Source organism: Azolla caroliniana, unplaced genomic scaffold (assembly GCF_043228905.1).
Source record: "Azolla caroliniana isolate FFs.n. ecotype wild unplaced genomic scaffold, voAzoCaro1.0.p SCAF_3, whole genome shotgun sequence".
NCBI classification, from domain to species: domain Eukaryota; kingdom Viridiplantae; phylum Streptophyta; class Polypodiopsida; order Salviniales; family Salviniaceae; genus Azolla; species Azolla caroliniana.
In genome coordinates, this window is record NW_028230438.1 from 16,151,370 (window position 1) to 16,166,250 (window position 14,881).

Genomic DNA, 14,881 nt, shown 5'->3' on the forward strand with positions numbered 1-14,881 from the left:
TGTTAGCTCGAGAAGATCTCACAAACCAAGTAGAAGGTCGGGCGCTACGAAGGAAAACTTGTTCTGCGGTATGCCAATTTCTTTTGGAGGAGGTGTTTTGTAGGTACGGGTGTGTAGGACAAGTGATTGCGGATCGGGGAGAACTCGACTCTGAAAAGCTAAGGAATTCTTCACCAAACAACGGCTTACAATCCGGAGGTCAACGGGAAAATCAAACGAGGACATAGTCTGATCGTCAAAGCACTTGCAATTGCATGCGACGGAAGGGTGAAGGTGAGGATGTTCATCTTTGGTACAATTGACGTCAGAACCGCTCTGTTTGCAGAAGCAAAAGAACAAAAAGTCGAGTCAGACAACAATTTTTGTGTAAAGAATACGCGTGCGAAAGCTAAAACAAACTAGCTTTGCCCGATAGCAACAGAACACATACATAGGTTTAATGGAATCTTGAGATTAAACAGTATACAAGGGAAAGACAGAGAGAGGAGAACATAAACTCTATTAAAAAAATAGCACTCTGTACATAGAATGTGCTCAAAGAGAACTTTTATACAAGTCCATTTAAGGACTGACAGAAGTACTAACAGGAACTTCAATGCTCATACAAGCGACTGACACCGACTCCCAAAACTATGCCTACGTATTACGCTGGATTCGTAGGCCTCTAATGACCTACCGGTTACAATCCAATCCCGGATCCTGGTTTCGGATCCCATCCTGACACCGATCCGGTTCTCCGATCCTAATACCGATCCGGCTCTGGTTTATTCAGCCGATCCAGATCCGGTTCACCTTGCTTGCTCAACACTCCCCCTCAAACTCAACTTGAGGTCGGATCATGGCTTCAGTTTCTGTGGTAGCCGGTTCATCCATCCGACCCCTTATGGCGTCCTTCCGCCTCGCTCGTGCTCCTCAATTGGTCTAGTTCTTCCTTCCATGACCCGACCGGTTCTGCGCTCCTCGAGCTTCTTAGTCGACACGTTTGATTAACATGCCCTTCTCATCTTTCGATGCTTTTCAACCCATCGTTTCCTCCATATCAGCATCGATTTCCGCTGCCTTCTCGTCCACTTGGCCTTTATTAGATCCGGATCATCTGAATCAAATTGTTGAACCGACTTGGCTGCCTCCGATTCGTTCTAGCTCTTGTCTGAATCGATTGCCTCCGATTCGTTCTAGCCCTTGTTTGAATCGATTGCCTCCGATTCGTTGCGGCTCTTGTCTGAGTTGGTAGTCTCCAACTCTGACGTGAAATACGTGGATTAATCTCCGGCCACAACCAAAGCGTAGATCACTTGATGACAATCAAAACACAGACGAAATGGGAATGGAGGTAAGTCGACAAAACAGAAAGAGAATACACAGGATATTAACGTGGAAAACCCTGCGAGGGAAAAACCACGGGAGTCCACACACTCCAAACTATCACTCTATAAAGTAATACAACAAGGAGCACAGAGGCAACGACCTCTTGCTCACAATCTTCGCCTAGCGGCAGTTACAACAGAGACATGCTCTGTATCGCTCTCTCTATCTCTTTCTCTGTACAATCGTTACACCGATAACTCTATCATCATAACTATTAAGTTTGCCCTAGGTCATATTTATACTAATATGACTTTCGGTCTATTTACAAATATAGCCCCAGTGGGCTCTCTAGAACACATTTACATATATGTCCCTTCCATCCGATGAGAGGTTCTCACCAGGCCTGCAACATCCGGTTCTCACCAGGTCTTCCGTTGCCAGGTACTCCACATCCGGTTCTCACCAGGTCTTCCGTAGCCGGGTACTCGTCATCCGGTTCTCACCGGGTCTTCCGTTGCTGGGTACTCCACATCCGGATTCGGCCAAGGCCGATGCTCATCAACAATGTTCTTCTCACTTCCCATCCGGAGGGAGTTGTTTCCTAACAAACTCGTCTCCCATTTTCAAGCCTTCGACAACATTGTACCATCTTTGGGACTTGTCCTTCTCCTTCTGGTTAGCTGTCCTATTTGACTTTGTTGCCGCTTGTTCCGACTTGTTCGGATATGTCGACTCAACTTTCTTTTTCTTCTTACCTCCCCCTATCTTGGTTCTCTCTCTCTCTCTTGTCCGCTGTCATTATCTATTTCCATTCTCTCCCTCAAGTGCGGCACGTCGAGACGATGAATGCCGAGCATCTCCAAAAAGTGTTGCAACTTGGCTGATCCGAGAGGCTTGGTGAAAATGTTAGCAACATGCCGATCCGTGTGAACATATCGAAGTTTAACTTCACTGCTCAGGACCACCCGCTCATGGACAAAGTGATAATGCACTTCTATCTGCTTTGTCCGAGCATGGAATAAGGGATTCTTAGTGAGCAAGTATGTTGCTTTTGTTGTCGCAATAGATCAGGATCGGGGTCGGCACCTTGATCCGGACATCTTACAGCAGTCTCCGAAGCCAAATCACAGCTGGCAATGGTAGCACTCCGATATTCAGCCTCAGTGCTCGACAAAGCCATTATTGGTTGCTTTTTGCTACTCCACGCAACAGTTTCACTACCAAGAGAAAACATATACCTAGAGGTGGACCGGTGATCCAATGCGTCACCAGCCCAGTCGGCATCTGTATATCCAACTAGCTTCCCAGCTATATTGTGTCGGTATAACATCCCCTTATCCTTAGTGCCACTAACATATCGGAGTATCCGGTGTGTGCACTCAAGGTGCTCCATGGTCGGCGTCTGGATGAATTGGCTAATCAGTCCAACCGGATAACTAATGTCGAGTCGGGTGATTGTTAAGTAGATAAGGCTTCCGACAATTTGTCGGAACCATTTCTCATTGCAGGCCAGTCCGGAGTTGGGCATAGCTTCAAGTTCAGGTCCAAGGGTGTGGAGATTGGTTGGCATTCAATCATATTCAACACATAGTGTCTTTGTGAGAGCAATATGCCATCAGGAGTCCGGATCACCTCAATCCCAAGAAAATAATGAAGGTCCCCCAGGTCCTTCATTTCAAATGCGTGTGACAACTCGGACTTCACACAGTTGATTTCTTCGAGTCCAGGTCCGGTGATCACTAGATCATCTACAAATAGCAGGATACATACCGGACCGTCGGGACCTTTCCGGATGAACAATGAAGTGTCGGATTTTGAGCCTGCAAACCCCATCTTATGCAACCTATGCGTAATGTAAAAGAATACGTGTGCGGAAGCGTATGAGAAGGACACAGAGTACATGGTTTGGAAGTACAACAGTTCGGTAAAACGCAAAAATCATAGAGAAGGAGCGGGAGAGACACAAAGAGAGAGAGAGAGAGAGAGAGAGAGAGAGAGAGAGTAGAAACGAAACTAGGTAAAAGCATGCGAGTGGAAACAATTAGCTATGTCCTTGACATAGCTAATTAGCTATGCAAAAAGCTACCATCGAAAATAGTAGAGAGTTTTAATTATATAAATGACCACCATAAATGTGCAACATAAATTGATATGTGCACCATAAATTATATACCGATTTCGTAGGTCCATTATGCATTATGCCTTGCCACATCACATGGGCCATCTTTGGTTGAGTATTCTGGCTTAGATTACTACCACTATTGCTAAACCCTATTGAGTCCACTCCTCCATTGCCGCCATTCTACACTCAGTTACCAGCATTGTGTGGTTCAAGTATCATCTGCCACTGTTCGATCCGACGGAGTTCACTCCTCCATTGCCGCCATTTTACACTCAGTTGCCACCACTGTTCAGTCTAAGCATCATCTGCCAAGTTCACTCCTCCATTGCCGCCACTCTACACTCAGTTGCCACTACTGTGAAGGTCGTATATGGCTGCCACTTTTCGATCCGACGAAGTTAACGCCTTCTCCAATGTCACCATTCTACTCTCAATTGCCATCATTGTGCGTTCCAAGCATCATCTGCCACTGTTCGATCTGACGAAGTTCACTCCTCCATTGCCATCATTCTACACTCAGTTGCCGCTACTATTCGGTGATCGGTCCTGGATTGCTGCTACTTTTCGATTTGACGGAGTTCACTCATCCATTGCCATCATTCTACACTTAGTTACCGCTACTGTTTTGTCGTGTATTGCTGCCACTTTTTGATCTGAGGGAGTTCACTCCTTCTCCACTGCCGCCATTGTACTCTTAGTTGTCGTCACTGTGCATTCCAAGCATCATCTACCACTGTTCGATCTGACGGAGTTCACTCCTCCATTGCCATCATTCTACACTTAGTTTCCGCTATTGTTCAGTCCTGGATTGCTACCACTTTTTGATTTGACGGAGTTCACTCATCCATTGCCATCATTCTACACTTAGTTGCCGCTACTGTTCCGTCGTGTATTGCTGCCACTTTTCGATCCAAAGGAGTTCACTCCTTCTCCACTACTGCCATTCTACTCTTAGTTGTCGTCAGTGTGCATTCCAAGCATCATCTGCCACTGTTCGATCCGACAGAATTCACTCCTCCATTGCCATCATTCTACACTCAGTTGTCGCCATTGTTCGGTCCTGTATTGTCAAAACTAATTGATCAAATGGAGTTCACTCCTCCACTACCACCATTCTACACTCAGTTGCCGCCACTATTCGGCCCTGGATTACCACCACTGTTCGGTCTTGGATTTGAATAACTATTGTGTCTATTGATTATCTTGTGTATTTTTGTGTATAATCTTGTGTATTGCGGAATATTTTTGGGTATTGTTGTTGCCCATAGCCATCTTTAATACGTGCCTTTTTTTCGGGAAAATTAGGGTTTAAACCCATCAAGCCAAATGGAAGGGGAAGGAGGGTGTTTAGAATTACCCCTCAATGATCATCAGGATAGGGATGACGTTATCAGGACACAAGCTATACAAAAGTATTGGGCAGAAAGAAAAAAAAAAACATTGTCAATTGTTGAAGGATACGAAAGCCACACTCACTAAAGGTAAAGATAGTATTGGTTGCGATATAGGTGTAAATATCATTGAATGGAAGTAATGAGACTACTATCATAGAGAGAAAGATTGTAGACTATTTCAATGTTCAAGCCAAGCACATCAGCAATGAAGACAAGAAGGTAGCACTTTATGGAATATTAAATGATCTATCGATAAAGGAGTTAGTTGATTGTGGTGGTCTTAATGCAAACATAACATCTGTACTAGTAAATAATCTTCGTAATAGTTCTGTATCCATGAGCAGGTCAAAAGATGATCTTGTCTTAAAAAGGTCTAGTCTAATGATGTTACTTAATAGTGATGGTCACGATATTAACATAAGTGTGCTATCTAAGGTAATTGGTGTTAGTAGAAAAAGTGTGTACAATACATTGAACCGGATAGTTTCCTCAGGTGAAGGAACTAGTCTACTAAAGCTAACAACAAGATGTAAGCCAATGAAACCCATAACATCAGAAATCAAGGATATAATCACAATATTTTGGACTAATGAGAGTAGGGTTTCACCCAATAAGAAGGATTTATGCAAGAAACGTGTTGGAAGGAGTCAATACGCGGAGCATCCCATTCATCTTCTTGATGTACCTCAGGTATTTACATTTATCTCAACATTTGTTTTGACTTTTGAGCTTAGTTAGTTAGCTTATTAGCTACCTCTGAATATGACCATACCTGAATAGCTAATTAACTACCATTTAGCTAATTAGCTATTGTATTAAACTATGGTAGTAGCTAATTAGCTACTCAATTAAAGTATGGTAGTAGCTAATTAGTTACCAGTTAGCTAATTAGTGACTCAACTAAAGTATGGTAGTAGCTAAGTAGCCACTATAACTAAAATATGGTAGTAGGTAATTAGCTACCACTCAGCTAATTAGCTACCACTTAGCTAATTAGCTACTCAGCTAAAGTATGGTAGTAGCTAATAAGCTACCACCTAGATAATTAGCTACTTAGCTAAAGTATGGTAGTAGCTAATTAGCTACCAGTTAGCTAATTAGCTACTCAACTAAAGTATGGTACTAGCTAATTAGCCACTATAACTAAAGTATGGTAGTAGCTAATTAACTACCACTTAGCTAATTAGCTACTGTAGTAAACTATGGTTGCTAACTGAAGATGGGTATCGAACAACTCTACACGAATCGACGTGGGTGATCAGCCGAGGAAACATCAAAATCAGGAGTGGGCACAAGTATAATAATCTCTACCCATTGATGGCGATCAACCCTGAAGGGGCCGTGAACGTAGCCGAAAAGACCGACCCAAACCTATGGCATGGCCGACTCGGCCATATGTCACAAGCCAGACTTGATCGGTTGATGCAAGTTGGCTACATCCCGAAACTCCAAGCGAAGACGGATTTCTGCGAGCATTGTCGATATGGGAAACAAACCCGAAATCCGCAGTCTCTCCACTACGAGACGGTACGACAACCCCTAGAGCTCGTGCACACAGACATATGTGGGCCCATGCCAGAGCAATCACTAGGAGGCTCCTGGTACTTCATCACATTCGTAGATGACTGTACACGGAAAGTTTGGGCATACTCCATCAAGTCCAAAGATGAAGCGCTCGAGTTCTTCACTTGATGGACATCTGAAGTGGAGAACCAGTCGGAATACAAAGTGAAGACACTCCGATCCGACAATGGAGGTGAGTACACCTCCAGAGCAAACAATACCTGTCCGAAAAAGGGATTCGACACCAAAAGATTGTTCCCTACACACCCATGCAAAATGGAGTGGCAGAACAGATCAATAGGACGATCCAGGAGAGGGTGACGACAATGCTCCAGCAAGCCGGACTGAAATTGGAATTCTGGGCCGAGGCATTGCAAACGGCAGTATATCTAATAAATCTGGTGTTGTCAAGAGCCATCAAGCTCGAAGTGCCACAGGCACTATGGTTAGGCAAACAACCGGCCTACAATAGGCTCTGCATATTCGGATGTGAAGCCTACACATTCATCCCCAGAGACAAGGGTTTAGGGTTTAGGGTTCATATTTCTCAGTTATGGCACCGATGGGGACTTCGGCTACCGGCTATGGAACCTGAGAACCGGAAATTGATCCGGAGCAGCAACGTAGTCTTCAATGAAGACTCTATCTTCTCTCAACAGAACCAACAGAAAACAGTTGGTAAGAAGGTATCCTTCAAAGATGGCAGCATTGACGTAGAAGGACCGACCCAACGGGCCGAATCGGAGACTCGACAAACAGTCCAACTCCAACAAACTACCAACTTCCCTACCGACACCGAATCGGCAACAAGTCCTAAAGTCAAACTCAAAGACAAAGCCATCAAAGACATAGTTGAATCGACAAGAGCCGATAAGAGGCAAGTCAGAACTAAGTCAACAACATCCACAGGGGAGAACAACCAAACACCGCCGAAATCCCAAACCGAGGGCCGGACACCTAACAAGACTCCTAACACAACTGGTTCAACAAATACCGATCGTCAATCGGAACCGATCGAAGGATCCGAACCAGATATTACGGCACCCAGGAGATCTAGACAAGCTCGAAGGCCAACAGAGTTTTATCAACCGGGCCTCGACTATGTCAACTACACGAATGCAAGCAAACCAAGCATGTATGAAGAAGCTATGGTCGCACCGGACGCCGAAACATGGCTACAAGCCATGAAATCCGAAATGGACTCGATTCATCAGAATCAAACATGGGAGCTGGTTGAACTACCAACTGGAAGGAAGCCGCTACCTTGCAAATGGGTTTTCCAATACAAGTATGTATCCAACTCAAAGAAACCCAAGTACAAAGCTCGACTTGTCGCGACAGGATTCAAACAGGAATATGGGGTCGACTACGACGAGATATTCTCACCAGTAGTCAAGATGACCACCCTCAGACTCCTACTAGGAGTCGTGGCGACAAAAGATCTAGAGCTCGAACAGATGGACGTAAAGATGGCATTCCTACACGGAGATCTAGAAGAAGACATATACATGTCTCAACCGGTAGGCTTCACGGCGATAGGGGAGGACAGTCACCTCGTATGTCGACTACAGAAAAGTCTATATGGCCTAAAACAAGTGCCAAGAATGTGGTACCAGAAGTTTGACTCCTACATACGGCAGCTTGGATACAACATATCAAACTCCGACCCATGCATGTATGTTCGGCAACTGGCCGACGAGTCAAGGATCTATCTGATCCTATACATCGACGACATGTTGATTATAGGAAGCAATCAAGCAGAGATCGGTAAGCTGAAACGGAGCCTCCATGCAAAGTTTGCGATGAAGGAACTAGGACAAGCCCGACACATATTGGGCATGCGGATAGAGCGAAACCATACGACCAAAACTCTCTGACTCTCCCAATCTGAATACATCCGCAAGGTGCTGAAGCACTTCAACATGGAGAATGCAAAGCCAGCACCAATACCACTTCCGATGTCAATTAGACTATCGGACAGAGACTCTCCTGCAACGGACCAAGAGAGCGAGCTTAATGGAAAAGATACCCTACGCATCGGCAGTAGGAAGTATCATGTACGCAATGATGGCGACCCGACCTGACCTAGCCTATGTCGTAGGAATGGTCAGTCGGTACATGTCAAACCCAGGAAAGAAGCATTGGGAGGTCGTCAAGCACATCCTTAGGTATCTAAAAGGAACCCTGGATGCACAGCTAACTTTCGGACAGAAAACCTCAGCTAAAGTCGAAGGCTACATCGATTCCGAATATTCCGGAAATGCAGATAATCGGAAATCGACATCAGGCTACATCTTCACCTATGGTGTCGGTGCAATATCATGGAGGTAAAAACTTCAAGAGTGCACAACTCTATCTACCATAGAAGTCGAGTATATAGCAGCATCGGAAGCAGCGAAGGAAGCGATCTGGTTGCACCGACTGTCATGATATGGCAAGACTCGAACCCATGACCTTATGCTACATGGGTCGAGCTCTTGACCATTAGACCATACATTGTAATATGTAGAATATTATTTTCATTTATGTTTTATTATAGAAAATTGATGTATATTCCAGATTTCTCTAGAACATTCTAGAAACTTCAGGAGTATTCCTTAGAACACTATAAAAGGAGGCAAAAGGCATTATTTCGAACCAAATCGGTTCAACGCCAGTCTTAAGCCTCCTAGCTGCTATTGTACATTCTCTTCACATCATATATATCTTTTCTTATCATCACTCTCTCTCTCTCTCTCTCTCTCTCTCTCTCTCTCGATCTCTCTCTCCCTCCCTCTCACTCACTCTTTCCTTGTCTCGAGAGTTCTCCATCTCTCTTAGTACTAATACTTCTTTTAGTACTAATTCCTTCTCTGTCTTAGTACTATTCCTGATAGTTTGAACCGATTTTGGTCGATCTTCCTTCTGTATCTTCCTTTCCTCCTCTTCCTTTTATCTTCTTATTAATCCTCTTATCCTCCCTAGTAAAATGGAAACTATTAGCGCTCAGGAATACCAATTTGTTTTCTCGAAGCTCCAATGCTTAAAAGAGAAATTTGTAGCACTAGAAGAAGAAAATCATCGTTTGTTAGGGGATCTTCAACAAATAGCGTTGGAAAAACAACAAAAACATGGGGAGCTGACGTTATGTTGTCGCGTTGTTACGCGCGTGCGTGTAGAAGGGGCAGGACCACGGGGGTCTCGGACTAGGGAGTAGAGGAGAAAGAGTAAGATATGATATGGAGGCTTAGCTCAAGAGGAGAAGAAGAAAGAATAAGATCACAACATAGAAGGAGAGATCGGCGGAGGTAAGATACTCAACAAGTTATATTAAAACAAACGAATGATTACAACCATGGTGGCTGCATGGGCCGCACCGAATGACTATGAGGAAACCCTAACCGAGGATGAATAACGAAACCCTAACCCTAAAATGGTAAGAACTCTAGACTAAGTGGTATACCTCTCATACGCAAAATAGGGAACCCTTCATAAGTGACCCCTCCCTTCCTTTTATAGCCCAAGGAGGGAGGGACCTTACAATGTGGGATAAAATTTCCCCTCTTCATTCTACACACCATTTCCTAGTATACATGTGCACATGTTGCACACCACCGATTTGCCCATTTCACCCCGGTTTCACACTATAGCCGGAAATCTTCACGACATCCACCCCCACCAAACCGCACATCCACCGGTATCTGCCAAGAAAGGAAAGGGGTGAGAGATTTCGGCGACGGTGATCAACCGGGTCTTTCGCCTTACCGGCACCCAACCGTCTTGCCGGTCCCTTGCCGGCGCCGATCCGTCTTGCCGGCTCCTTACTGGCCCCGACCCGTCCACCGCGTCCACCGCGTGTCCCCAAACCAGCGGCTCCATCCAATCCGCCATATTCGACGGAGTTCGCCGAACCACCGTCTCCGCTCGATCCGCCAGACCCGGCCTTCGCAAACCTCTCTTTGTTTTCCTTCGTTTTCCGTGCGTGACCTTGGACCAAATCCTTGTTCTTCCCGACTGTTTGCCGAATATCGCACCATGTGCTCTTCGTCCATGCTTGTCTTGCCTCGGCCGCTTCCTCGACTCGGCACTGTCACGTGCCAAACTTCATCGGGGATCATCCTCGTGCTCGTCGCTCGGCCCTTACGCGGCCACATTGCTCGTCTCGCACTCCGCTTCGCTCCGCGTACCCTTTCGAAAAGGTACGTTGCTTCCCCGACATCCGTGTCGGTGCTCTCATCTTCGGTGTCCCCGGCAACCTCCAAAGTTGCCGCTTTCCCCCAAGGTACACCCTCTTGGTCCGCCTAGCCTGCTTGGCCGCACACATCCTTCGGGATGCCCCGTTTGCTCTTCACGGTACGTGACCCTCCGTTCTCCACACATCCCCTCCATTTTCCCAGACACAATCCTTCGTTCATGCCGATCACGCTCGTCTCGTTCCGTCGATCTTGGCGTCTCGTCGCACCGTCCGTCGTCCCGCGCTTGCCTCTCGAAGGCTTCCTCTGACCGTCATCGTCGGTCACTCGTTGTGGCTCCTCTGAATGCACGCTCATTCTTTGGTCCTTAGGTGACCCCATTACACGCACCTCGATTCTCCCTTGCTCTCCGTGCTCTCTTGTAGTAGAGCGTATCGTCATTCCGACCTTCGTGTTGGGGTTCTTCGTGGCTCTTGTTACCGCTTCATCCCGACTCGCATCCTCTTGGCCCGCTTGGCCCCGCATGTCCTCTGGGACGCCGCTTTTTCTCTCCCCGATGCATAACTCTTTGCTCCCCGAGCACCATCCTCCGCTCTCGTCGTCCATCCGCCGATCCCGGCACCTCACCGCTCCGTCTCTTGCAGCGTGCTTGCCTCTCAAAGGCTCGACTAGTCCGCCGTTGCCGGTCACTCGTTGTCGTTGTTCCGGCTGCATGCTTGCTTCTTGGCCCTTCGTCGGCCGTAGTGCATGCTCCGTTTTACGCCGTAGTGCATACTTCGTATTACGCGCCTCATCCACCGTAGACCCGACCTCCGTGTCGGTCTCTTCATCCTTCGTTGTCGTACACTCTTCCGTCTCCGTTTGGCCCTCTTGGCCATGCTCGTCCGTCTTCACGCATCGGGTACCCATTTCGGTAGCCTTGTCCGTTCCGGTCTCCGACTCCTCGTTGCCACCCGTCGTCTCTCTGGTCTTATGTTGATCCGCAACCGCCAAAGTCTCTAGAATATGTGGGGAGGGTCCCGCTTGTTTCCGGTCTTCCACGGAACCGTAGTCATCATGCCCGCTTGGCCTCCTTCTCGCTCTCATCGGCTCCCACCATGTGTTGCGGCTCATTCGCCTCGACCTCCAATCATGCCGACTTAGGCTTCGCCCGGATCGGTCTCGGCCGATCGAGTTCCGGTTTGGTCGGCTCCCTTCCGTAATCGTAATCGGCCGGTACATGTTTGTCCGAACAAATCCGGCCTTACCGGCTCTTCTTCGGCCCGGGCCCGGTTGACCGGACTCTGCTCTAATCTTCTTTCGCGTCGTCTTCCGATCGTGTTGGATTATCGACCGGTTCATCTTCCAATCGGGTCGGTTCCCAACTTTCTCCTCTTTGCCGCTCCCGACCTCTCCGTCGGCCCTCTTGTATAAGCCCATTCCGGGCCTCGCATCCTCATCTTCATACGTGTTCGCTCCGGGCCACGCCTCCTCACGGCCACCGCCCTTCTGTCCGATCTTATGTTGGCATTCGAGCGCAACCGCCGTAGTCTCCAGCCCCAGTGTCGAGGGTCTCTCCTCCGTCCACTACGACCTTCCTCGTCGTCGTTTCGATCACCCGCTTTGCCGCCACCATCTTCCGTCTCTCCGATCTCATGTGGGCTCTCGGGGCCGGCCGCCGAAGTCTCTAGAATAGGTGTGGGAAAAGTCCCGGTACCGTTACTCGCCGATGTCATGTTCGTAGCCACCTTTGTTCGGACGTCGTAGTCCGTAGCTATCTCGTCCCCGGTTATGCAAGCCTCGGTTATGCTTGCTACCTCCTCGTCCTCGTCCTCGTCTCGGTTGCCCACCTTGCCGTCGCCACCACCCGTCGCTCTAGGACTCACGCCGGCACTCGCGCCGACTGCCGGAGCCTCTAGGACCGGTGTGGGTAGGGACCCAGCACCACCGCTCGTTGTGTCCGTAGCCGCCTCCGTCCGGACGCCGTTGTCCGTGGCTACCCCGCCTCCGATCACGCAAGCCTCGATTACGCTTGCCGCCGTCTCTTCCACGTTGTCGTCTCGGTTGCCAGCCTTGCCGCCGCCACCCCCCGTCACTCTAGGTCTCACGCCGGCACTCGGGCCGACCGCCAGAGCCTCTAGGACCAGTGTGTGTAAGGTCGTGGCACTACCGCTTGTCTCCTCCCCACTCGATGTTTCGGGCCGCCATGTCCCGAATCCGTAGTTACCGGCCTCCATGGCCGTCCCTTCACCGCAAGGCAAGAGGGTCGCTTGCTCCGCACCCTCTCCCATGTCACCGTCGTACGCTCTTCCGGCCTCCGTATAGGCCCCATCTTCTACGCTTAGGGAGGCTTCTTCCTCCATATCCTCCGATAGCCTCTGGCCCGACTCCATAATAAGCCCTTCTTCGGCTTCGATTTTCCCCTTCACAGGCTCGCATGCCTCCCGTATTAGCGCTTCTAGGTCGAGCTCCTCCGAACCGTTTTGCGTTGAGCTCTCTTCCAGTGGTAGTGCGTAGCCGCTCACCGCCCTCTCTTCTCCGCCGCTCGTGGGCCATGTTGTTGCCGACCGCTCCCCATCGGGTTGCCGTCATACCCACTCCGGTTTCGCGTATCTGTATGCGTCCAATAGAGCTCCCTCAAAGAACTCCCATGACTCGTGAGCTTCTTGAAGCTCCTTGACCTCTTTGTGCACTGATACGACCGCCACTCGACGAAAATATTCTAGCCGCATCGCCTCGTCCACGCCCCCTTTCGCCATCTCGGCCTTGTAGGCTCCCAAAAATTTTAGGACCTCATTCCCAATGAACCGGTCGACTCGATCGACCACCCTTTCGACGGCTTGTTGAGCCGCATCTCGCTTCGCCATCTTCCATCCGGCTTCCATCACGATCTTTGCCATCATCTCCTCGAAGTCGAAGTCTTCTTCCATCTCCATGCTCCTTTGCCGCCCTTCACATCGGGTTCACCAAAGATGTCGCGTTGTTACGCACGTGCGTGTAGAAGGGGTGGGACCACGGGGGTCTCGGACTAGGGAGTAGAGGAGAAAGAATAAGATATGATATGGAGGCTTAGCTCAAGAGGAGAAGAAGAAAGAATAAGATGACAACATAGAAGGAGAGATCGGCGGAGGTAAGATACTCAACAAGTTATATTAAAACAAACGAATGATTACAACCATGGTGACCGCATGGGCTGCACTGAATGACTATGAGGAAACCCTAACCGAGGATGAATAAGGAAATCCTTAACGAAACCCTAAACCACATGTTGCACACCACCGATTTTCCCATTCCACCCCGGTTTCACACTATAGCCGGAAATCTTCACGACAACGTGTACAATAACTCGAAGAGACTATCATATCATTACAACAACAAGGATCAAGCACTCAAGGGATTCACAAAGAACCCAAGATCGGTCTTCCTGCAAAATTTGATGGGACCCGATCACAGTTTAGAGGGTTTTTGAATCAGGTATGTTTAGTGATACAAATGCATCCTTCTCGATATCCCACCAATGCATCACGAGTGGGACTAGTAGGCACTCTCCTTAGTGGCTCAGCGTTAGCATGGTTTGCTCCATTGTTGGAAAAGGAATCTCCATTACTAAACAGTTTTAAAGAATTTATAAGTGAGTTTTGTCAAGAACTACACACTCCCGATGAACAACGCTCAGCCACAACCAAGCTTAGAATCAAACACAGAAAACGGGAATGAATGCACGACACAATGGAGAGAAGAGTACACAGGATGTTTACGTGGAAAACCCAAACACGGGAAAAACCACGGCAGTCCACTAACTACTAACTATCACTATGTAACAATATACAATAGATGAATACAAAGGCAACGACCTCTTGTTCACTGTCTTTGCCACAGGCGGCGGTTACAACAGAGATACGAACTCTTCTTCTCTTTCTCTCTCTCTCTCTCTCTATACACTGTTGCACTCTAATCTTACGCCAAAAAGAATGACGGAAAAAAAACACCAGCACACACTAAGTTTGCCCTAAGTCATATTTAGACTAATATGACTTTTCGGCTATTTACAAATATAGCCCCGATGGACCAAATATGTCCCTTCATCCGGTGAGCACTTCTCACCGGGCCTTCACCATCCAGCTCTTGCCGGGTACTCGTCATCCGGTTCTCACCGGGTCTTCCATTGCCGGGTACTCCACATCCGGATTCGACCTCGGCCTATCGGTCTCGGCCGAGTTGCTCATCAACACTGTTCTTCTCACTTCCCATCCGGAGGGACCTGTCTCCTAACAAACTCCCCCTTCACTCCGACATGCGATGTCTTATTAATCCGATCTGCTTCCGGCATGCATCCAGCTTGT